Source organism: Peromyscus maniculatus, chromosome 21 (genome assembly GCF_049852395.1).
Source record: "Peromyscus maniculatus bairdii isolate BWxNUB_F1_BW_parent chromosome 21, HU_Pman_BW_mat_3.1, whole genome shotgun sequence".
Classification (NCBI taxonomy): domain Eukaryota; kingdom Metazoa; phylum Chordata; class Mammalia; order Rodentia; family Cricetidae; genus Peromyscus; species Peromyscus maniculatus.
Window position 1 is genome coordinate 71,605,515 of NC_134872.1, and position 26,683 is coordinate 71,632,197.

A 26,683-nucleotide genomic window follows, 5' to 3' on the forward strand; every position below is an offset into this window, starting at 1 on the left:
GAACATCCAGCCTTAGCTTTGCTTATTTTTCTTGACAGATTTCCTTAAATTATCCAGTCTACCTTTTGTCTCTGGGCTTTTCCCGTTCTCTTACTTCTGTAAATCTTACTCTCACTCTGTGGCTTGCTGTGTAGCTGGTGGCTGGCCCCCAGAGTCCTCCTCCTTCTCTGGCTACTTCTTTTTCATTTGTTCTCTCAGAGTTCTATTTGTATTTATTCTCTCTGCCTGCCAGCCCTGCCTATCTCTCTTTCCTGCCTTGTTATTGGCCATTCAGTTCTTTATTAGACCATCAGGTGTTTTAGACAGGCACAGTAACACAGGTTCACAGAGTTAAACAAATGCAACATAAACAAAACTATCACACCTTAAAATAATACTCTATGACACCCTACCATGTTATCCTGTCTATTGGTGTTGCACTTGTCAATTCCTGTTTAGACAACCGTATTGTTCTCAGAGTTCTCTGTCCAAAGTGCACTGTGTCTTTAGCAACAGGGACTTAAAATCAACCTTTGGGAGGCAACCAAGGAGAACACAATAGCCTATATTGTTTTGGATGTCTCTTATAGTCCCTGACCAATAACTCAAAAGAGGATTTATTATATCTGATGTTTGGGATTTTATCAAATAGCCTATGGCTCTTGGGTCAGTAGGGGTTTATCAGCTGCCATGCCTGTGTTTCCCGGCCATGATGAGCTCTTCTCTTTCTGAAACCATAAGACAAATGTGTTCTTCCTTCCAAAAGTTGCCTTGCTTATGAGGCTTCATCACAGCAGTAGAAAAGTAACCAATACACATAGTAACATTAAAAACATGATCATTTTACCAAAAGAAAATAGACTCCAAACTACTTATATAGCATAATGTAATAAATTAATGTCACCTATATACATATTTGTAGACTATAGGGCTTTAAAAGCTCCCAGGGACACCCCAGAGAGAACATAAAACAGTTAAAATCTTTTCTGTACTCTGTAGAATAATTGAGCAAAGCTGTGACTGTCTACTCCATTTTTTGTATGTTTTTGTTTGATTGTTTGTTTGTTGTTGTTATTAATCTCTGGACCTTATTACTCAGTTGTTGTCTTAATTGTATCTATTCTTATCTACTGTCAACTCACACTCAGATGGCCATGGAACAATCTCATACTGTCTGCAACCCTCCAGTGCCTGAAAGTCAGCAAGGGTCAAGATCCTGAAGCCCTCTAAGACCCTAATGTCAGCTAGAAGCAGTCAAACTAACCCAACGTCCATTTCTACAAGATTTTAGTATCTCAGCTCTTGGGAATGAATGTTATGTGATCAATAAGTATGTTCTGGAGTTTGAGATCATTGGGAAAAGATCACCAGACTCAATTTAACTTTTAAGTAGCCAAACTTATTAAAACTCCTAGCAGGGCTGAAATCTCTAGAGCAAATCAGTCACTGCCACACAGATACAGGTGAGAGAAGGGCTTTTAAAGGAGAAAACCACAAGAAGACATTGGATATCTGTACAAGCAAGCCAAGAGCTACTCTGCTCTGCAAAGATTAGGCAATCAAGGTGGCCTCAAAACAGCCTTGAATGTCTGCATAAGCAAATTACAGGAGCCCCAGAACAGCAATTAATCATATCATAACAAAGCAGATAGTCATGGCTGATTATTTCTGGGTGGGGGTCAAGAAGTCATGGATGCTGGGAAGTTATCTTCCAGGAACTTGAAGGCAAGACAAACAGCTGTTAGGGACCAAGATGAACGCCTACTATAAAATGAACTTTCTTTAGCCATCATAATGGTCCATTACGAGTCTGCAGGGGGAGGGGGCATGAGAACAAGACACTTACATCCTGAAATGTTGATTACTAGGATTTTCAAAAAAATTGAACCTTTTCAAATGTCAAACAGGCCTTAGATTCAGGGATTTCCCATGTGGCCATGCTGTTAATATATGTGAACATTTTCCATGAGCCTTTTCCTACCACAGTGGAACAGTAATGTGTGCTACAACTGCTGAGACTTCCCTGGCATGGCATTACCCTCTAATTCACACCAGGGTTCATTTGTGGTGTGGCATATTCCAGAGCTTTAGGCAGGTACACACTGACACATACCCACTGCCTTTGAGGAATTCTACAGTGTAGTTCCACTGTCCTGGCAGTCCTCCATGCATCCTTTCTACCCTCTATTTCCCAGTGTCCAGCAAGTGCTGGACTTTTTTCTCATTCCCATGGTCGGCTTTTTGCAAAGCACCCTGGAATTGAACCATGAAGTGTTTCCAGCCTGATTTCTTTCCTTTTGAATCTTGAACTGGAGCTGTTCTGTCTTCTCAAAGCCCGAAAGCTCACTTCTTCTGAATGGAGAGTGATATTCCTTTGTCTGGATATATTATAGTTTATTTAACTGCTGTGCTAACAGGTCCTGGAGGATGCAAACAAACATCTAATGACTCTAGATGGCCATCCACTGAAGTCCTAGGAGCCAGACAGATCCCTGCTAGGTAGCCAGACATGAAAAAGAGACTCCAATAGATAAATGTACTTTTGACTTAAATGTTTAAGCTAACCAACTTCCTGATTCTTCTCCCTTCTCCCACCAAAATACTTGGTGGGCTCTTTATTACCAGAGGGAGCTGTTCAGCTGGACTTCTGAATTTCCCACAGGGCCAAGGAGGGGAACTCTGTGGAAGAAACTGATCAGCTTCCCTTTCTCTATTTAGAGCTAATCCTCTAAAATAGCCCAAACCATCCAATTCGGGGAAGAAAGGGAATCCCATCATACCTCAAACATATACAAGTTCTGATTTTTTTTTTTTAGATTAAATTTGGGCCCTTGATCCCCTCTCCCATTGTAGGTAGTACGTACTAGCTTCTGTTTTCAATAAAACTTGGGCAGGAGCTGGAATTGTCAGAGAACTATAATCTGTTCCTGCATCCCTCACCAAGGTAGCATCAATGCAACAGGCCAAAGTACAATTTCACTGAAGTCCAAGTTGGTGAAACCAATGAGTTTATAGGACCATCTTACAAAGTATGGCTTCGGAGCTGCTCACAGGAGCATGAGTAACCCGAAACGCTGGATCCCTATGAAGTCTTAGCCCATCATCTGTGGTGAGCACAGGGGAGCTGCACGTGGAATCTTGCTTTAAATTAACTTTCCATTGTACAGCTGGGGGAGGAGGCACACAATAGCTGCAATCCCTGCTGATGCTCTCCTGGCCTTCCCTTCGGAATGGCAATAACTCCTTTACCATCACCATAGACCAGCCTACCTCTGTATTATTCTACTATAGATGTTATGGCTCCCTACCTTACTGGGACAAAGTCTAAGTTGGCATACTGTTATATCCAGAGCGAACGTATACCAAACGACATTAACCATTCATTTACCAAAGGAGTCTAGTTGCTTCCAAGTTTGGCAATCATTTATCAATTGACTATAAACATCTATGTGTGGGTGTAAGAATGCTGTGTTAGAATCCAGTTGCTGACAGACTACAAGACCTGCAGCTGCCCTTTCTCTCACGGATATTGACAGACATTCGATCGAAACATCGTGGGGATCCTAGCTAACAGAGCTCCAGGTGCCAGGGTCTCTCACATTGGGAGGTGAATTTGTATCAAAGGGGGTAATGATGTCTGCACATCCTGGTTTCCTCCCCTTCTTTGCCTCCTGTCTGGGAATCAGAAAGCCTGGATACAGGCCTGTGCCAGGAAACCACCCACTTCCTCAGAAGTGTTATAAGAAGAAATCTCCTACTACTACAGCATGGGGCTTGATTTCCTCTCTTCAGAGCTCCTGCTGTCTTTCTGTCTGTGGTGCTGGCGCTTGAACTTGCCATGCCAATGTCTGTCTGTCTGGCATTAGTAACTCTCTAAATAAATCTCTTCTGCCCCAACGCTCCGTCTCAGTGTCCGCTTGAACCCGTATCCAAGACCTTTCCGTGGGTGGTGTGCATGTGTAAATGTTCAGCTCACTTGGATAAAGACCAAGAAGCATTCATTGTGGGATCGTGTAAACGCAGTATGTTTGTCTCTGTAAGAAACTGCTAAGCTGTTGTACACAGTGGCTTTACCCTTGTGCATTCCCACAGGCAATGAGTAAGTGTACTTGTGCTCCATGCCCTTGTCAGGATTTGGTTCTGACGGTGTAGGGATTTGAAGCATCTAATAGGTGTGCCAGGGTAACTCATTGGTGTTTTCATTTGCATTTCCTTGATGGCTCACAATGCAGAAACATCTTTTCACATGCTGATTTTCCATCTGTGTCTCTTTTGCGGTGTTTGTTAAGGTCTTTGATGAGAATGGTTTCCTTTATTATTATTGAGGGGTTTTTTTGTGTAATATGGATAACAGTCCTTTATCAAATGTGATGTTGGCAAACATCTTGCCCCAAGCTGTAGCTTGACTTTTTATTCTCCTGACAATGTCTTCTGTATAGCAGAAATTTAAATGAGACCTAGATTATGGATATTTTTCATGGATCATGCCTTTGATGTTACATTTAAAGAGCCATCAATCCAGAGATTGATCAACACACAGGTTTTCTCCTGTGTGAACTTCTTCTGTGAGTTTTACCATTTTACATTAAGATCCATGAATCATTCTGAGTTTTCATTAAGTGTATAATATCCATGGCTAGATTAATTTTACTTGTTTTACTGTTGATGTCCAGTTAATCCTGGGCCACTTGTTGAAAAGATTTTCGCCCTCTGATGCATTGTATTGTTCCATCAAGATTATTTACTATATTTATTCAGCTGTGTTTCTGGGCTCTTTGTTGTGAACTATTGATTTCTTTGTTAATTTGGTCAATACCTCCCTGTCCTGATTATTGGATTCTTACAGTAAGTCTAGAATCACGTGGTACCACTCTTCCAGGTTGGTTCTTCTTGAGTACTTAGCTAGCCATTATGGCCTTTTTGTGTTTTCAAATAAACTTGAAGATCAGCATTTTGATATCCACAAAATATCTTACTAAATTCTTCATTGGAACATGACTGAATGTGTCTTTGACACAAGGAAAGGTGGGAAGAACTGACTTCACAACAATATTGATTATTCCAGGCAGTGAACATGGAATATCACCCTATTATTTCAATCTTCCTTGACATCCTTCACCAGGCTTTCATAGTGTTTTTCTGTTTTGGTCTTATATATTTTTTTGTTAGATTTATGTGTACGCATCTCATTTGTGGGGTTCCAATACAAATGATAGCACATTTTTACATTATAATTCTACTTATTTATTGCTAGCACTAGAGGAAATTGATGGACTTTATACACCAGCCTTATATCCTGCATTCATATGTAATTCCTTTTAGTTCCAGGAGCAATATTTTTCTTTTTTATAATTGTATACATGTTGAGTAATAATTCCACTGTAGTTCTTATCTTTCATTCAGTACAAACGAGGCTTTTCTCCTTCCTTCCTCTGCTCTCCTTGGAATTTTGCATTCTGGGTATGCTGGGCTGGGAAGTAGGTTTTTTATTTTTTTATTTTTATCATAGTTGGTATTCTCTTTGCTAATGATCTGTAGCTTGGTGTCTACTGTATCAATGTCGCCTTAAGGAATGAAAAAAGAAAAATTCCTCTTGGAACAGATTAATCCATATTTGAGTTCTCCATTCCCTGTGTCTTTTGTCTGTAGTTTGTGGTTACTGACCTGTCTATCGTGCCTGTTTATGTTGCCTGTGTGTTGTGCCTATAGGTTGTGTGTTGCCTGTGTCTGACACTCTTGCCTGCCTCTGCATTTTTTGAACTGCACAGAGAACATGGTATCGAAAGGGGTGAGGGATCGTTTTTACAGAAATCTTTAATAGAATTTTAGAAGGGAAGCCTTATCCTACCGACCCCAACTGACCCAGAACAGCACACAAAATCTCATGTAGATGTTATGTTATCCACATGTTGCTTCCAACATGAATGGGATATTTGTCTTGGTTAATGTTGATTTCAACCTGTTGGCTGCTTTCAGCAAATGATAGCCACAACACACAAATACATTCTTCTTAGTCAAGGGCACAGAGGAGTACAGAGTCTAAGATTAAATTTATGCATTTAGCTTAAGTTGTAAAAGCTGATTACATGGTACAATGTGGTTGGTTACATTGTTCTCTTAAAGGCAGGTCAAACTTTAGTAGAGGCATAGCAGGTTATATGCATGGTCACAAAGTATCTTAAAACTTATTATTAACTTGGTAGCAAGCTCTGGCACAACTTTAGTCTCTTTGAAGGGAGAGATGTTTTCAGAAAAATACATTTACAATTAACCACTGATTTGGGGAAGTTCTTGGACATTGTTACTTCAAGTACTTTTCTCTGTTTTATTCTCTTTTTCATATCTTTCGTATTCTAGTTATGCATATATCAAATGTTTTGGCATTGTCCCATAGGACTTTTACATTCTATTTTTTTAAACTTTTTATGCATTATTCTTTTTTCATTTTATAATTTGATTAGTTGTGGCAGTCTCTGTGAACACCACAGCCAATGCAGTATTGATCCAACAGAGGCAAGAAGGCAGTTTTGTTTAACACGACTCAGTAGCTGGTTTTGGTTCTAACTTTGAGAGTCTGACCCTAAGTAGTTTATTTTTGACACATTTAAGCACAATGCAATTGGATGAAAATTTCCTGGTGATAAATAACTCCATCCCATGTGCACAAAAATTAAGACATGACTTCATGGAAACTCTTTGTAAAATACATGTGACATTTTCCATAAAGATGATTTCTATAGTTTGACTACATGTGACACCATCCATAAAGACAGTTTCTATAGATTAACTGAGAAAAATAAGTTCATGGTAACGGTCTCAGGGAAAATACAATGTGGTCTTGGCCATAAGGATAGCAGAAATGTCACCAGGCCATTAATCACATCTGCTCCCAGCTTTTGGTCTGAAAACAGATTATACATCTCTCTATTTGAAGAGATAACCCTGTGTGTTTAACATCCCTGGTTCCTGTAGTGCTTATCTGTGAACACACGAACCTGTGTGCCTCTCACAGTTATTTTATTCTATTGGCCTGTCTACACATTGGTGCTTTCTATTCCTGACTCCCTCTATGTTACAGTGTGTTTTTGTTGTTGTTGTTGTTTGTTTGCTTGTTTTATTTCAGGTATTTCTCCCCCTACCAAACTTTGGATAGAGTTTCGTGTGTCCCAGGTAGTGACTAGGACTCTATGTAGTCAGGGTTGATCTTAAACTTTTAAGTTTCCTGCTTTCACTTCGTAAGAGCTGGGATTGATTGGATTATTTGTTTTGTTGTTTACTGTTTTGTTTTTCTGCTGACGTTTGCCATTTCTTTTGCATGCCATCCATTTTTAATGTGTTCCGACATTAACATTTTTGACATGTTAATCATAGAAACTTAGATGTTATGTCTGATAATTCCAAATCTGCATCATACTTGTGCCGGTTTTATGTCAGCTTGATACAAGCTAGAGTCATTTGGGAAGAGGAAGCCTCAATTGATAAAATGCCCCCACCAGTTGGGTCTGTGGGCAAGCCTGTGGTTCATTTTCTTCATTGATGATTGGTGTAGAAGGGCCTAGCACACTGAGAGTGATGTCAACCTTAGCCTGGTAGTCCTGGGTGCTGTAAGTAAGCAGGCCAAGCAAGCTATGGGGAGCAAGCCATAGAGAACAAGCCAGTAAGCATCATGCCTCCATGGTCTCTACTTCAGTTCCTGCCTCCAAGTTCCTATGCTGTTTGAGCTCTTGTTCTGAATTCCCTCAGTGATGGACTGTGATATGGAACTGTAAGATAAAATAAACCCTTTCCTCCCCACGTTGCTTTTAGTTATGGAATTTTATCACAGAAATAGAAACCCTAACTAGGACAGAAATTAGTACCAAGTCATGGAGTATTGCTGTGATGGATCTGACAATGGGTTTTGGAAAGGACTGTGATGGCAGTTGAACTCTAGGCTAGAAAAGCCATTGAGTGTTGAGAGCTTGGAGAGCTGTCTTTGGGAACTTGGAGGATAATCTTAAGAGCAGTGCAGACAACCGAGGCCTGGCTTATGAAGTTTCAAAAAAAATGCAAAGTCTCCCAGGGCCATTTGTGTGATATATTGTGTTAAGAATTGGTGGTGTTTAGTCAGCTGGGCCAAAGAGTCAGCTGTGATTAATAAGAGAACAGTACCATTGAAGTGAAATCTTTGCTCTACTGGGACAATTGATGATGACTCTCTGAAGCTGAGAAATTAGAGATGATTAAGGAGAGACAAGAATCACTGAGGGTCATAAATCTGGGTATATTTCCTAAGGGTCAGCACAAAGAACCTGTGGTCTGGAGGGGGCTAAAGCTACATGTCAGGCTGGCAACTGAACTTGGCTATGTGTAAAAGCCTCCCAGAAAGTACAGGCTTTGACAACATGATGGAGTTACGGAGAGCAGTTGAGGATTGGCACCATGAGAAGTCAGGAGAGGCAAAGAACTTAAGGCTTGACACCATGTGGTTCGAGTTCCTGAAGATATCCCAGGAGAGCAAGCCAGCGGAGAGAGCCAGTAAGCAGCATTCTTCCAAGGCCTCTGCCTCAGCTGTTGCCTTCAAGTTTCTGCCCTTTGTGAGCTCCTACCCTGACTTCCCTCAGTGATGGATGATGGAGTGGTACTGTAAGCTGAAATAATGCCTTCCTCTGCAAATTTCATTTGGTCATGGAGTTTCATCACTCTAGGTAAAACTATACCTTAGTCTACATCTGAGGCGTGCACTGTCGCTTTAAATTGCGTATTTCTCTCCTAAGGGCATCAGAACCTCACACCATACTGAATCTATAGGTGTTCAGGTATTCTACCTAAAATGGCTTAGTGTTTGCATGTGTGTGTTACTTTTGTGGCCCTGTGACAGAATACTTTACAAAAACATCCGAAGAGAGGAAAGGTTTCTTCTGGCTCATGGTTTTGGGAATATGGTTCATAGTGATGTAAAAGACACAACCGTGGGACCAGATCTGTGTGGGCACAGGAAGAGGGCTACTTGCTCACATCATGACGATGGGCAACAGAGAGAGTTCTGATCTGAAGCAGAGCTCACCTATAACACTCAAGACCTGTCACCAGAGCCCTGTGTCTGCTGGCTCTACCTGTAGTTGGAAGGTTTCTCGAGTTTTGCCTGCCCTCTCCTCCCTGAGGTCCAGGCAAATCTCTCTCACCCACAGTCCCACAGCTACTTGGGCCCAAGTAAACACACAGAAGCTTAATATTTATTTACAAAACTGTATGATCTATGGCGGGCTCTTACTAATTAGCTCTTATAACTTAACCTATTTCTATCTATCTATAAGTTGCCATGTGGCTGTGGCTTACTGGTACTTCTGCATTTTGCTTCTCCTGGTGGTGTTGGTATCTCCCTCCAGACTCAGCCTTTCTCCTTCCTGTCTCTCTCCTTTGATTTCCCACCTGTCTCTAAACTGCCTTGCCATAGGCCAAAACAGATCATTTATTAACCAATGGGAACAACACATATTCACAGTGTACAGACAGACATGCCCCAGCATTCCCCTTTTCTATCTAATCAAAAAGGAAGGTTTTTAACTTTAACATAGTAAAATTACATATGGTAGAACAGTTATCGAGCAAGAATTGCAGTTAAAATATCTAGTCTATTTGTATTTGGCAAAATTAAAGAAAATATTCTATCATCTATCCTATATTTGTGAGTCTAAAGTTTCATATCTAATTTATCTTTTATCATAAGCAAGGAAAATTAGAACCATCTAGTCTTCAGCTACATCAAAGACCCCAGAAGAATACAATATTACCTAATTATACAGGAAGTGCATTGTAAGCAACTTCCAAAAATCCAGAATGACAGAGACAGCTGGCTGCCTGGACAGTCATCCAAAGTTCCTCTGTAATGTTGGGGTATCCATCTTTAGCCTATAGCTCTAGAGTTTCTCAGTTACTTCTCCCTGTGTCCTCAAGAATGTCTGGCAGTCTCCTCTGCGAAGCAGGAATCTGAAGGACCATCTCTCCTTGTTTTAGCAAAATTAAGTGGTCATGTTTTCATGGGTTCTGAATATCCAATTGATACACCATTTTGTCAAGCAGTCCAGGCAAGAACAGTTTCTTGCTCAAATGGCTAACTTTTGCCATAAGGAAAGCAAACTCCATATGGAGTTTCTTTAATGCCCATCATCTTCTCTAAAGTAGATTAGTGCTACCTAATTGAAAGACAACTATGTATACCTAGAAAACTTAACTAACATGACTGTAGGTTTGATTATCATGGATGACTAATTATTAATCTGTATTTCTTAATTATACATTACAATTTCAAATGAGCTACACAAACATAATATCTTAAATAAGAGTAGAAATGTACATACAGTATAAGAAAATTAACTTTAAATTTGCATCAATAAGATAAAATTCATAGTAATATAAAACATTTTAAACAAGTTGTTGCTCTTTAAAAATAGATTCAATAATCTACCCTTTTATCCTATCATATCTATACCACCCCTTTTTCTTCTTTAGAAAGAGATTGCAATTATAACCAACCCCCTTTAAATAAAAATAAACATTTATAAATGATATTTTTGGAATTTGGACATAACTTCCCATACTACTTCCTGCTGGTTGGGGGTGCTAGTAGTCTTATGGATACTCAAAGAAAATTTAGGATTATGGTCAAGTCCCGACTGGAGTAGTCTATGAGACTGCATTGTCTGAGCCAGTTGCCTTGAAGCTGTTCTGGATATTGGAACATCTGGAGACCTCTCATGGAGTTTTCCTTGATCAAACCATATTAGCTTGGAAACAATCCAAATGTTCTCATCTTCTGTGGAAACAAAAGCAGAACCTCTTTTCCAAAGCAAGGTATCCTTAGACACAAATTTTGTAGTCAAGATACCTTTAAATTTTATATATATATGTTTAACTTAGCAGCCTTTACAATCAAATGTCTTTCTGCAGTTATAAATCCCAAAGACAATATAATCCAGACTCTCTGTGTGATTTCCATCTTTATGTGGCTTAACTTTTATATTACTTTTACTGTCTCTTTAAAGACTTGATTTTTTAAAACTATCTATTTCTTTATATAGCTGCCCATACTCCTTTTCCTCTCTCTTCCAAGCCTACATATATTTTTACACATAATGTAAACCATTTGGAGGTTTATTCCATCTGAATCTGTCTGTTTGTGAGTTTATTGCTTTACACTGCAGCATGGCCAGGACTGAACTGGCAGCCTCAGCTGCTGGCTCTCCCCACATCAGCTTCCCAACATGGGGGAGGTAATGCACCACCAGCTCTGGGAGCCAGGCTCTCCACCAACTCTGGGAGGCAGTGGGTCTATACCTCTATCAAAGAGTGTGCAGTTTGATTAGACAGAAAAAGGGAAGTGCTGGGGGATGTCTTTCTGTACACTGTGAATATGTGCTGCTCTGATTGGTTAATAAAGAAACTGCTCTGGCCTATGGTGAGTTAGGTTATAGCCAGGCAGGAAATCCAAGAGACAGGAAGAAGAAAGACAGAGGGGGAAGAGATGCAAGCCAGCTGTCCAAAGAGCAAAATGTAATGGGACACAGGTAAAGCCACAGAACATGTGGCGATACATAGATTAATAGTTATGGGTTAATTTAAAATATAAGAGCTAGCTAGCAAAGAGGTCTGTCATAGACCATACAGTCAGAGTGATTATTTTATAAGCAGCTCCCTGACTATGGGTGGGCAGCACTGAAGAAACCTTCCAATGACATCTACCCATATCCAAAAGGTTCCATTCCCTTCCAAAATAGTACCACTATTGCTATGCTCTATTGCTTATAGAATAATGTCAAGGAAAAAAATACATGTTCATGTTTAGCACAGATAGTGGGTTTTTTTTATACATTTTTGATAAACGGTTGATTGATTCCATCATCATGGACCTATGAAAAGGGAGGGCTGATTAGACATGCTGATAAAACTAAGGCAAGTAGGTCTTCAGTGTAAGACTTCCTGTTAATCTGGCTCAGTCTTGGGCTGTTCTTTTTTACTGCCTTGGCTGTAACTGTGGAGGTCCCTGAATTTCTCTAATCACTTGTTACCTTTGGTTTTCCTGGAGATCTCTCTTTATATTTACTGTTTTCTTTTTGTTATTTGTATCTATTCTCTCCCCCCCCCCCCCCCCGCCGTGTGTGTGTGTGTGTGTGTGTGTGTGTGTGTATGTGTGTGTGTTTGTGTGTGTATGTGTGTGTTTGTGTATGTGTGTGTGTATGTGTGTGTATGGGTGTATGTGTATGTGTGTATGTGTGTGTGTGTATGTGTGTGTATGTGTATGTGTGTGTGTGTATGTGTGTGTATGTGTATGTGTGTGTGTGTATGTGTGTGTGTGTGTGTGTATGTGTGTGTGTGTGTGTGTGTGTGTGTGTGTGTGTGTGTGTGTAGCCCAAAGGTCGACTTCAGGTGCTATTCCTCTTGTTCCTCTTGTTGCCTTCTACATTGTTGTTTTTTGAGGCAGGGTCTCTCACTTTTACCTGGAATCCATCAATTAGACTAGGTGCAGTGGCAAGTCAGTAAACCCAAGAGATCCTCTTCCCTCTCTGTCTCCAGCACTGGGATTGTGGGCGTGTGCCACCAGTCCCAACATTTGAAAATCAAACTTGGCTCCTCATCCTTATACAGTAAGTAATGCCAGCTGAGCCATTTCCCCCATCTGAAAGCTTGTTACTACATTCTCTCTTTCTTTCAGTGGAGAACCTGGATCTTTGCTAATGTTGTGTTAAAAAGTGGGACATGGGGGACTGGGGTGCTGGATCAGCAGCTATGAGTGCTTATTTGTTTTCCAGAGGACCTGAGTTCTGCTCCCAGTTACCCACATCAGGTAACTCATAAGAGCCTGTGGTTCCAACTCCAGAGGATCCCACACCCTCTTCTGACCTCTGGGGGCAGCCCCCCCATATCTATGCATGCATACATACATATGAACTCATGAATACATATGCATAAATAAAAATAAATATTTAAAACCCAAAGAATTGAAAAGTTACTCTTCATTAAAATTAAAAACTTAAAAATCTGGAATGAGGAGGTCTTCTAACCTAATGTGCTTTAATCTCAGTTTTCCAATGTTTCTTTGAAAGGGACTTCTTATGTTTTTTTTTTTTTTTTTTTCTGCTTTATATTTTGGTTTAGACAGGAAGACTAGGAGGCTCAGACAGGGCAAGTGTTTTTCCTCAGGGTGGGAAAATTTCCCTTTAGAGAGTGCTTTTCTTCTGAAGAGGAAGAACTTGCAATGGGAAAAGCACTGATTACCTTCTTGTTGTCCCAAGGCATGGAGAGAATCTGGTGTTGTGAAAAACTATTCTTTGGGAGTTGGAAAAAGTTTACTCACCCCAAATAGGGAACCCAAACAGAAAAAGTACAGATATATCAGAGTCTCATTTGGTGAACCAATGTGTTTTCTTGGAGTTATGGACTTTACTGGACTGTGCCTGAAGTGTTACTTACATGAGAGGAAATGACCCAAAGACACTTTCTCACTCAAGGCCCACCCTATACTAGGTAATGGCTCATGAAAGTCAGTGCACAACTTGTTGGAGCCAACAGGTTGGAGAGTGTGCTTTCAAGCAGCTTGAGTGGTATAAGCCTCTTCTAGGCAGCTCAGCTTATCCCAAAGTGTCTCTCAATAGTCCATACTAATATATGCTTGGGGAGGGAGGAACCTACTGAATATGGTCAGTATCAGGGACTTCCTGAAGCCAGTGAGTTGTTTGCTTCCTATCCTTAATAATCTGAGAACATCCTGTTGATTCAGAGCCCTTTACCATCCTGCATCTCAACAAGCTTCCTTCTCAGATAGAAGGATTTATTCCAAGAGGAAAACTAAAGAACTGTTTAACCAAAAATGTGTTTGGTTCATTTCTGGCCAGAGGCCAGGAACACCAGAAGGGAGGTCTGGATTCTTATTATCTCTCTTCCCCTAAATGAATATACCTGCCTAGAATTTATACATGAGGATGAGACCAAAAAAACTGAAAGGGGGCACCTGGATGCATTCTGATTGGGCCAATTGAAGTGATCAGTCTCACCCAGCTTCTCCCATAAGTCCCATGAAAATCTCCTAACTAGCAGTTCATTGGTGTTCCATTTGGGGGACCCATTTCTGCTAGATAGAAATTCTGCCTTCCTTCTGCTTGGCTCTTACCTGTGAATATACAATAAAATTTCCTTCTAAGCTCATCATTCTTTGAATTCAAGAGGCAAGAATCTAGAGGACATTGAATCATTGGAAGTTTTATGTGACTATGAGCATTTGTACCCAACTCCTGAGCTCATGCCTTCCTGAACCTCACAGACCTGACCTGACTCGGTGACTGTCAAGAATTTCAACATGGCTGATTAGAGATGTCCTACACAAAAATGATAATCCCCTCCTAAAAACACCACAAATAAGACTATTAGGAGGGCTAGTGAACCATACTCAGGGTGAAAACATATATTTATGTGCCCTATGCATCATATTCATATTTAACCACAATTCATCTTCATATGTAAGCTTACTTATGACTGTCATAAATAACTTCATTTATAAGAAAAAGATTTCTTCCTGTAAGAATGTGTACCAAGCACAGTTTTCTCTCCTGCCTGCATCTCAGTTCATCAATTGTCTCCTTTAGAGAAATGGACCTCTCACAGGTCCTTCCACAGCAGCTGCTGAAGCAAGGCTTGGTTCTTCTCTATGACCTGCACTTGACCTATCAGGAGCCTGTGTCCTTTCTGCCAATCAATAACTTCACTGCCCTTGCTTCAGTCTGACTGCTCTGAAATTATTTTCTTTGATAGAAGAGTCCAGATCTCCACCTGCACCCGAGTGGCGATCCCTGAGGCTCTGAGGTGATGTTTCCTGTGGCTCTGCATTGATTTTGTCTCCGTTGGCTCTTGTCTCAAGGGTCTGTATGCTTTTTTTGTCAGTGTCCTGGAAACCATAAGTTTCAGACATGTGCATTTTTTTGTGGTATTTTTATCTAGTTGAGTGCATTTGGTTTTCCTTTATACTGTTTTTTGGTCAAAGATATAATTCCAATGCTGATGTTTTTAGATATTTCTTAAATATTTGGTAAGATTGCCTCAGAAAACATACCAAGCCTGAAGTCTGTTGTTCAGTTTTTTTTTTATTTCAATTAGACATGAAATTGTTGGTGAACTAATAGAGTATCTTTTAAAAATAGAAGTCTACTATGTTGTTCCTATGTCAAAGTTATTTATAACGTGTGTTTAAAAATAATCATCTTGGGGCTGGGGAGATAGCTCAGCATTAGGAGCACTTGTGGCTCTTTCAGAGGGCTCAGAGTCTGTTCCTAGCACCAATGGGGTGGCTCACAATCATCTGTGACTCTAGTTTCATGGGACCCAATACATGTGTCTGACTTCATGGACACCAGGTACACTCATGGTGCACATATCTACATGCAGGGAAAAAAAAAAACCAAACCAAACCAAACCAACAAACAAAACAACTCATTTAAATAAAATAAGTTTTAAAAGTTAAAAAATAACTATCCATTTTCATGTTTCTCAAATAAATGGGTAAGAAATAATAGATATATTAGTCTCCTCTGAGTGCATGTGTCTCATAAATTTTTATGTAAAAAACCAAGCCTCCAGGGTGATAACATTGAGAAGTGGGGTCTTTAGGAAATGTTTAGGTTAGGTAGCAGGGGCCTTATGTGTGGGATTGACAAGTTGTACCTTCTCTCTTGTCAAGATACATACAGGATAACATCCATGAGGCTCTCTCCAAACCCCTGGATCTTGGGCTTCCAGTTTCCAGACATGTGAGAAATACCTTTGTTACTGTTTTTAAATTGTCCAGTCTAAGGTACAGGTTATGGTGGCCCTGACTCAATTAGGTATGATATAATTTCATACTCCCTATGGAGTTTTATACTCTGTGCTTTGTTTTCAGTGTCTTGGTTGCTTTTCTGTTGCTGTGATAAAATATCATTTAAAAAGGCAATTTAAGGGAGAGAGGGTTGATTTTGGCTCATAGTACTGATTATAGCCATCCAGACATGCAAGTCATAGCAGTAGGAGCTTAAGGGAAGCCGGTCACTGAATCCACCACTGCCAAGAGCAATGAGCAGTGAATTCATACAGGCTAGTGCTCAGCTCCCTTTCTATACTTTGTACAGACAAGGATCCCCTGCTAAGTGAAATGGTCCTGGGAAAAATTAAAATGGCTCTTCTTTCATGCATTAATGTAATCAAGACATCCTTTGGATACAGGACCCTGTAAACTGAGGCTTCTCTCCTGCCCACCAGTTCCTGAATAACCACTCAGAGGCTTATATTAATTATAAATGCTTGGCCAATGGCTCAGGCTTATTAATAGCTAGCTCTTGCAATGAAATTAACCCATATTTCTTATCTATGCTTTGCCACGTGGTGTAGCAGGAATCTTAAAAGTTCTTGTTAATAAAATCAAACCTGAGTCAAGTTATTGGGGTCCATGCTGGTAGATCAGAGAGACAGAACAAACCACAGCTATCTCACCTCACCGGATCCTCAGCTGGTCTTGTCTCCTCAGACTGGAGGCCTCTGTGTCCTCATCCCAATGGCTCTCAGCTCAACTGCTGCTTAAAAGCCTGAATGCTTATCCAGCCAAATGCTTAACCAGCCAAAAGCCTCTAGTTTCTGGTCCTCACGCCTTATATATCTTTCTGCTTTCTACCACCACTCCCTGGGATTAAAGGCTGGCTTTCTGGGATTAAAGGCGTGTCACCATGCTTGGCTATTTCCAATGTGGCCTTGAACTCACAGAGATCTAAAGGGATTTCTATCTCTGGAATGCCAGGATTAAAGGTGTGTGCTATCACCGCCTACCTAGTGGCTTTTCTGTTTTCTGACCCCAGATAAGTTTATTAAGGTACACAATATTTTGGGGAAAACAATACCACCACAACGTGGTTCATGGCTTATTACTTCATTTTTTACACATCTTCCTTCTTCAGTGGCTGGCTGACATCTGCCCTGACTCCACCCTTCCTATTCCCATAATTCTCCTGGTCTGGCTCTTATGGCTGTCATGCTCAATCTCTTCCCGCCCAGCTTTCAGCCAATCAGCTTTATTATCAACAATGAACATAATCCACAGTAGGACCTGGCTCCCAGATCATTCTAGAGTCTGCCACGTTGACCAGACACTAGCCATTACACTCAGTGCTGATTGTCTCTCCTCTCCATTTGTTTTTACACTGTCTGTGTTACTAGCACAGTGAAAAGATGAACTCCTGTTTTCATGAGCTCCTCCACAGGGTTTTGCATTCTATGTTATCAGTTTTCACCCACATCAATTTAGTTCCTGGCTCTGCATGTCAATTTTTGTTTCTTATTTGAATTCCCATTCCTCAGGTTGCAAGTCTAAACAACATTTCTTACTTTCTAATATATACAACTAAATTAGTACTCTAATTTGATTTGCCAATATTCCTTGAGGAAATCTGTATGCATATTACATCTGATAAAATGTTGTTGACTTCTGCTAATTTGTGGTTTCTAGTAGGATGTTTTCTTTTGAGCAGTAAAACTGACTTCATGTATCATTTTCACATTTCCTAAAGAAGTGTGAAGGATAATTTTTTCTGTGTTTTCATCATTAATTATTAATTTTATGTTATAATAAAAGAATGCTGTGTGAATGGTTTGTTTATTGATGCTTTGTATTTAGACATTTTTTGTAAATGTAGCACTCTTGTTAAGATTTTATTCATGTGTGTGTACATATTTGTGTATGGGTGTGTGTGTGTGTGTGGCCAGAAATCAACATGAGTCATCTTCCCCTATTAAATCTAGAACTCAATGACTCAGCTACATTGGCTGGCCGTCAGATCCTGGGATCTTCCTATTTCTGTCTCCCCCAGTATTGGAGTTACAGATGTGTGCCACCATATCTGTCTAGCTTTTATGTGAGTGCTGGGGATCTAGACTCAAGTCCTCATAATTCTATGGCAAGCACTTACAGTGAACTCCCTCCCAACACCAAAAGTGGCATTTTTCTAACAACTGTCATCAGCATCCTTTATGCCTCTAGTCAAGAGAAAGGCCATGTAAGTACGGGTGTACAGAATGCTGATGGGTTTTTGTCTAAAGGTAATTTCTCTGGGCCCAAAAGATAACTTAAAAAAAATCATTGCCTACATTTTTAGATTTCTTAATTTCTTCCTGTAATTCTGTTGGTTTTGCCTATATATTGATTTATTTTATTACTTCATTTTATTTTCAGTAGTGGAGATTGAATCCAGGGCCTTATTCACGCTAGGTAAGTGCTCGACCATTAAGTTACCCCCAACCCCTGCATTTTAAAACTATACTTATGTTTAAGTACTCAGTGCTCAAGATTTTCTAGTTTTCTGGTCAAGCAATCCTTTTAATGACATTTAAGGACACTTTTTCTCGATGACAATTGACGTTTTGTGTTAAGGCTTATCATTAGGCCGTTTCTTTGACTATTTCTCTCTCTTTCATTTCATTGTACGAGTCATTTTAATTGATAGTTACCGAGCACATTTGTAACTCGTCACAGAGTGGGTGATGATCACACTGGCATCATTAGCACACCCATCGCCCCAAATGTAGCCTTATTCTTTGATATTTAAAAATGATAATTGAGCCTCTCTTCAAGATTAAAACAGTTACAGGGAGCAGAACTTTTAGGATGTCCCAACCCCAAGTTACATGTTGAGTCATTAAACATGTTTTATAGAGACAGAAACTTCAAGTTTGGCCATTTTGGACATCTAGAAGATTTACATAGAACGATATTGTCACAACCAACTTTTTAGTGTGGTTCTTTCCAGGTAGCTGTTAGCCAGGGTCACCCTGTCTGTCTGGAAGAGTTATGCTCTTCCTGATAAGGGTAACAGGGCCTAATAGACTATTGTAAGCCAGGGCCATCTCCTTTGCCCTGCACAACAGAGGCTTTTCTTTCTTTTTTTCTTTGGATATAGGAAAGAGCCTAATGAGTGGCAGTCTTGGTGAGCAAATCTTACAAATTCCAAGTGCCCTTAAACTCTAATTACAGCAGAACCACAACTCTACTTCGTTATCTTTCTGTAGTTTCTAAGAAGTCTGGCTAGTATGCTACTCTGTGTTATGTTTGAGACAGCGCTCCTTCGTTTAAGCTAAATTCTACATTTGTGTAACTTAATATTTCCCAGGTAAGTTTTTTGGTAAATCCTTTTAGCATCAGGTTATTAGTTTCAGCTTTTCAGGGGTATATGAAAGTGGAGGTTCTGGAGGAAACACACAAGGTTCCTGGGGTCAGCCCTGGACTCTGGTCTCCACATTTCTAACGTGTATTCTCCCTACTCCAGCACACATGCCCCAACACCCCCCTCTGGCGCTCTGGGCAGCCAGCCTGCCCTTTATCACAGGGTCTGAATCTTCTACAGTCTTTCCTCTGAGCTCCCCTGGTGCCAACTACACCACATACACTGTAGCCCTTCCATCACAGTCTGTACGATGATAATTTCATGCAGGTTAAGGAACTGCTCTCTGAATACTGTAAGCAGTTGGAGTTGGGAACAGCCATCTCTGTGTTTTCCAGCATCCTGCAGACATCAGGCCACTGTACACCCTATGGAGGTTGTTCTTCATCTTTTGCTTCCCAGGGTGAGCTCCTTGGGGACATGGGAGTGGGGTGGGCAGACCCTTGGAAGTGTCTGAATTTCCCTGCCCTGGCTTAGTAGCATGTACCTAGGCGTGGGGCCACTGTAAATACCTGCCAGTCTGAGGAGATAATGAAATCCATTTCCTTTTCTCCTGTACTCCTGCATATAAACTACTCTTTTCTCCCCAAGGCACCTGCCTTCATTATGACTGTAGGATTTCACAGAAACTGTGCCAGGGTGGCAGGAAGCCCTGGGGAATCCACTTCACAGATGAATATACCCAGCGACACTCCAGAATTGCTGTCGCAAACGTTGTAACAATTCTCCAAAATTTTAATCAAGTCATATAATTTTTAATGCTTCTGTATCAACCCCTTCCACATAAATCACATCCTTTTTCTTCATTGTGTGTGAAGAAACTTTCCCTGGTTCATTTGCAAGTCTGACATGCTTGGCATATAAAATTGATAGCTAGAAATGTTTAAAAAAAAAAAAAAACAGCAACCAAACCACCACCACAACAAAAATGTAGTCGATTTTAGAACTGAATCCTAGCATCCCCCAACACACACGTCTCAGTTTGAGTCATTTTATTTCCTCCAATTGTAGCGCCACACCGTCCTCTCCAAATGGAACCTCTGAATTATTAATGCTGCTCCAGCCATCTGAGTGCTCACAAAACTGTGCAGCTCAATGGTGAAGGGGATACTACATCATTGGACAGCAGCTGCCCAGAATATGCTCCAAGCCACACTTGCCTGCAAACATTCATCTACTCTATTATTCTAATCCCCAAATTTAAAGATGACTTTCCTTTGGGTTGAATTAAATTTACTTTAACATACATCTCTTAATCATGCATAGTTCCCCCCACCAAAAGACGGGGATAAGAGTTGTGCTCTCTGTGGATCTCAAAAGCTACGGTAGGAGAAAACTTACAGTCGGTAAGGCAGAGTAAGGTCTCAGGAAAACACAAGTCCATGGTCAGGTCAATGTCTATTGCAGAATCCAGGTATGGAGAGGTCACTAGAAGAAAGGCTAGGGACAAAGGCTGGGCAGATAGTTCAAAGTAGCTGGCACACAAGCATGAAGACTTGAGTGGCACAGTGGCACACTTCTATAATAATAATGTTGGCATTGGGGGGGAGGGAGGGTGGCTAGTGTCAGGCAGATCTCTGAAGCTTGCTGGCCAACCAGCCCCTCTGAAGTAGTGAGTTTCAAGTTCTCTGAGAGTCCCTGTCTAAGATATATATGGTGGACAATGATAGAGAAAGACATCTAATGTTGAACTCCAAACTCTGTTTTTTATATCCACACTCAGGCACATGCACCACACCTATACCATGTACACACACACACACACACACACACACACACACACACACACACACACACAGCAGGGTGGGATTTGGCCTAGTTTTGATTTCTGAGAATGTAGACAACAGTGGAGACAGAGCTGGAGGAAGGCACTAGAAAGAGAAAATAAAATATTAGGAACAAAGTTTGGCACCCTTGGATCCAAGGGAGATACATTAATATGCAACACAGGAATTGTCATAGTGACCATGTTTCCTCCCATGGAAGCACCTTGGCTCAGGTTTTCCCGGGGGGCTCCTGGAACTATGAAGCATCAAGATAAGAACTTGTTGGTTAAGGGAGAGAAAACTGCATGTATAAATGGGACACTCAGGATAGCAAGTGTCCTCTTCAGAGTGGCAGACATCTATCTGTTGAGGACTCCACTTACCTGAGGGCATGAGTGATCTTATTTAGGAGAAAGCCAAGCATCCTTGGCTATGTAGGATACACCCTTGGGAATTTACTTTAAAGATGATCAAATATTCGAGAGGAGAACGGGAGTTTTGTGTGTTGCTTATATCTTATTAGCCTACTGTAACAAGGAGACTGGGCTTCAGTGGAGAGCTCTGGGATCAGAACAGCCTAGTGCCACAAGAGAAAATGAATCGAGAGGCTCTAGAGTGAGGTGAGCCTCCTTACAGATATTCTGGGCATGGGATTTACACGTCTTCTTCTCTGAGAAGCGATAGGAAATTTTTTTTTTGTTGTTAGAAATCTCTTCTTTTTCTTTCAAGCTCTTGATCTAGAAAATTCTGCTCAAATTGGATTGACTTTGCTCATTGGAGTGACTGTCACACTGTCTGTGGTCAGGGATGGTTGGATCATATGTAAGACGGGCTCAGAGATGGGCGAATGTCTTTATCAGTTTTGTTTTACTACATTGGCATGGCTGGTACTGAGTAACGTGGGACAAAACATATATTTAGTGCATAGTTTTAGAGGCTGAAAATTCAAGGTGGCCCTACCAGTTCGGTGTCTGGTACCATCACAGTGTGGTCAATGGCACCAGGAGAGTAGGAGACAACAATGGCCCAGTGGAGCGGAAAGCAAAGGAGACTCAGAGCCAAGTTCATTCTTTTTATAACAACTACAGATGTCAGGAACTAGTCAGGTCCAGAACAATCCCATTAACTTCATCTGAGGAAGACGCTTGCTTCACCCAACTGCTTCCCATTGCTACTCCTTCAGCCTCCTGCTACCACACACAAACTCTTCCAGCCACACTCCAGCCACCTCAAGCTATCGAAACCAGGGCATGAACAAGGCCCCTAGATCTCTCGGTTCTACTCTCCTGCATGAAAGCCTCACCCTTTCAGAGTCACTCCCACAGGCTCTACTTTTGTACCTGCATCACACCAGCTGAAAGAGTGTGTCTCCCACCAACACTATTGTAAAGCATAGGCATATTTTCCCTGGGTCTGTTTGAGTACCTGTGCTCAGTACACACCAAGTTCTCTGGTGAAGGGAATGGATACAGGCAAGAAAGGATGATTCAGACAGTTGAATGCCCAACAGTAAATAGGACTGCTGTGGTCAGCATGGCTTAGTGATTGGCCTAACTGGGAAGGAATGAAGAAATGATGGACACAAAAGATACGTAAAAGCTGGTATCCTGTGGGCTGTGAGCTCTGAGGGAGACACTAGAAGCAATTCAGTGAGTTTGTTATACAAAGCGTAATTGAGAGGAGTGGATAAGCTAGTCGGTAAGAGGTCTGTGAGACCAGCAGTCTCAGGTTGCAGTCATCTGGGAGAGAGAAGCGGTGGTTGATAGTTTCTGCATACACTGGTATTCAATAAAGGTCAAATGTTCCTAAACACCCACATTTGGACCAGCATAAGGTTTTGCCATTCCTATGGGTCTGAGACACTGGCCTTGTCTATGGAAAACACTCACTTGGGACTTCATTTACTCCCTATACAGGACATTACCATCACCTCCTTCAAATCTCTGAGAGAACATCTTAGAAGAAGGGAAGAATTTAAGAGCCAGAAGAGTCTGGTTTACCTCACTCAGAATGATTTTTTCTAGATCCATCCATTTGCCTGCAAACCTCATGATGTCATTGCTTTTCTCTGCTGAGTAGTGTATATGTACCACATTTTATTTATCCATTCTTCAGTTGAAGGGCATCTAGGTTGTTTCCAGGTTCTGGCTATTACAAACAATGCTGATATGAACATAGATGAGCAAGTGCCCTTGTGGTATGATTGAGCATTCCTTGGGTATATGCCCAAGAGTGGTATAGCTGGATCTTGGGGGAGATTGATTCCCAGTTTTCTAAGAAAGCACCATATTGATTTCCAAAGTGGTTGTACAAGCTTGAATTCCCACCAGCAGTGGAGGAGAGTTCCCCTAGCTCCACATCCTCTCCAGCATAAAGTGTCTTCAGTGTTTTTGAACTTAGCCATTCTGACAGGTGAAAGGTGGTATCTCAGAGTTGTTTTGATTTGCATTTCCCTGATGATTAGAGATGTTGAGCAATTCCTTAAATGTCTTTCAGCCATTTGAATTTCCTCTGTTGAGAATTCTCTGTTTAGTTCTATAGCCCATTTCTTAATTGGACTGTTGGGCATTTTGATGCCTAATTTCTTGAGTTCGTTATATATTCTGGATATCAGTCCTCTGTTAGATGTGGGGTTGGTGAAGACCTTTTCCCATTCTGTAGGCTGTCACTTTGCCTTGTTGACTGTATCCTTTGCTCTACAAAAAATTCTCAGTTTCAAGAGGCCCCATTGATTGATTGTTTCTCTCAGTGTCTGAGCTACTGGTATTATATTTAGGAAGTGATCTCCTATGCCAATGCATTCAAGACTACTTGCTACTTTCTCTTCTAGCAGGTTCAGAGTAGCTGGATTTATGTTGAGGTCTTTGATCCACTTGGACTTAAGTTTTGTGCACGGTGACAGATATGGATCTATTTGCAGCCCTCTATATGTTGATATCCAGTTATGCCAGCACCATTTGTTGAAGATGCTTTCTTTTTTCCATTGTACACTTTTGGCTTCTTTGTCAAAAATTATATGTTCATAAGTGTGCGTATTAATATCAGGGTCTTCAATTAGACACCAGGGAGGCTACCTGGAAAACAGGACCCCAAGAAAGACACGGAGATCGCCTAATGACAGAGAAACGGATGAGATCTACATGAACAGCCTGGACATGAGTGGGGGCAATGAAGGGCAAGGATCGAGGGAACGAGAGCTTGAGGGAGCGGGAGATCCCAGCTGGATCAAGAACAGAGAGGAATTACAAGGAATAGGAGACCATGGTAAATGAAGACCACATGAGAATAGGAAGAAGCAAAGTGCTAGAGAGGCCCACAGAAATCCACAAAGATGCCCCCACAATAGGCTGCTGGCAATGGTTGAGAGAAAGCCCTAACTGACCTACTCTGGTGATAAGATAGCCAAACACCCTAATTGTCATGCTAGAAACCTCATCCAATGACTGAGGGAGCTGGGTGCAGAGATCCACAGCCAGGGTAGAGCTCCAGGAGTCCAATTGGTGAGAAAGAGGAGGGTTTATATGAGAAAGAATTGTTGAGACCAAGGTTGGATAAAGCACAGGGACAAATAGCCAAACACATGAACTATGAACCAATGGCTGAGGGGCCCCCAACTCGATCAGGCCCTCTGAATAGGTGAGACAGTTGATTGGCTTGATCTGTTTGGGAGGCATCCAGGCAGTGGGACCAGGTCCTATGCTCAGTGCAAGAGTTGGCTGTTTGAAACCTGGAGCTTATGCAGGGACGCTTGGCTCAGCCTGGGAGGAGGGGACAGGACCTGCCTGGACTGAATCTACCATGTTGATCTCAATCCTCGGGAGAGTCTTTGCCCTGGAGAAGATGGGAATGGGGGGTGGGCTGGGGGAAAGGGGAGGGGGGCAGGAGGGGGGAGAACAAGGGAATCTGTGGCTGATATGTAGAATTAAATTATATTGTAAAATTAAAAAAAAAAGAAAGAGCCAGAAGAGGGAAGGAGCAGTGTGGAACTTTGCTCCAGGCGGGACACGGCCATTTCATTTTTGAACTCATGGTAGCTATAATTAATTGCACAAGACTAAGCTGGCCAAAACCCTGTCATGGAGGGGAAGGGGCTCTTGGGGGCTTGAGTACATATTTATGGTTAGCAGTTGATAGGGGAAGGAGAGAAATGTTCTTCAGTGTTATAGTGCTTTTAGGTATCCATGTGCCTGTAAATGAACTCCCACTCAATCTCCCATAAACAACAACCCAAATGAAACTCATTGGAACACACACACACACATACACACACGGGGGAGAGAGAGAGAAGAGAAGCAGAACTGGGTAGTTAGGAAGAAGAAGGGGATTCATTGGAGTGGGGGCCGAACAGGAGAGGGTAGCAAGGGTAAATACTAGAAATATGCTATGTACATTATGTAAATATGTCACAATGAAGCCCATTATTATATATAGTTAGCATATCCCAATCAAAGCATTTGAAAATAAAAGAAGATTTAGGAAAAGTCAGAGCACTATAGTGTTGATTATTCATGACACATTTGGTTAATATACATGCTGAGTTAGTGTGTGTGTGTGTGTGTGTGTATGTTTGCTCACACATGCAAAGGTGCACACATGTGCTTTTGAATAAGGCGATATGAGGTCAACCTCAGCTGTTGTTCCTAAGTGCTGTCTACCTCACACTTTTGGTTTGTTTTTAAGACAGTCTGAAGTTCATCTCAACCCCTCTCTCTCCTAGGAAGTGCTCTGTGATTTGTAGAGTGCCTGCTTCCGTAATCTCCATTTCACAGTGACTGCAACCCTGTGTCCTCATTCCTCCAATGTCTTCATCCTCTGCCACCTAACGCTAAGTCCAGAGGCTGGTGAACTGGAGTAGACATCCACTGAAGGAGCACACGTACGCATTGTCTGCAGGTCAGAGACCTGCTTCTGCTGCCTTAGCTCTGTTTCCTGTTTCTGGGATAAAATACCTTGATGAAAACAACCTACAGAGGAAAGGGTTTCTTTGTCTTACAATTCCAAGCTACAGCCAATCACTGCAGGAAAATCAAAGCAGAAATGTGACACAGCTGGTCACATCACACCCCCAGTCAGGAGCAGAGAGGGAATGAATGGGTACTGGACAGGCCCTTGCTCAATTCACTTGCTCTTTTCACTCAGTCCAGGGCCCAGCCAAATTCAGGGTGAATCTTCCCACTTTAATTAACACAGTTAAGAGGATCCCTCACAGACATCCCTACAGACCAAAACAATTCAGACAATTCCCCATGGAGACTCCCTTCCAGGGGATTCTAGACAGTGTCAAGTTGACAATTAAAGCTGACTACCACAGTGCTTTTATCATCACATTGATTCCAGAGGAGGGGGCAAAGTTGTGATAGCCCAGCATTCCTTATTGATTATTGTATGGCTGTGACTTAATACAGGTAATGTGACTTGCTAAACCAGCTCTTGTATAGAAGGCATTCAGTAGGTTTTAGATGAATGAGTTTATGACCTAAATAATGTTACTAGGTGAAAGGATGGATAATATGTATTTATTATGTTTTCAATGCTAGGCTCTGTGGAAATGATATTATCTCTTTCATTGGTCACCAACTCTGTAACAGCCATGATGTGCCTCATTTCCCAGTTGAGAAGAATGGTGTTCTACGAGTCTAAGCGACACATACAAGGTCACATAAGTGAAGAAGGAATTTGAAATTTAAAGTCTATTTCAAATGTCAACACGGCAGGCATTGCAGAAAGATT

General features: G+C 41.3%; 1 long non-coding RNA gene across 1 annotated transcript in view; it reads left to right on the plus strand.

The window, feature by feature from the left end:
* LOC121824745 (uncharacterized) overlaps positions 1 to 22,813 on the plus strand; it is a 47,895-nt gene extending 25,082 nt beyond the window's left edge. Inside the window, exons 3-5 of the long non-coding RNA XR_013046803.1 lie at positions 18,203 to 18,238; positions 19,458 to 19,590; positions 21,477 to 22,813. This is a non-coding gene — a long non-coding RNA (uncharacterized LOC121824745). The remainder of the gene's footprint in view (positions 1 to 18,202; positions 18,239 to 19,457; positions 19,591 to 21,476) is intronic.
* Positions 22,814 to 26,683: the final 3,870 nt, after the last annotated feature.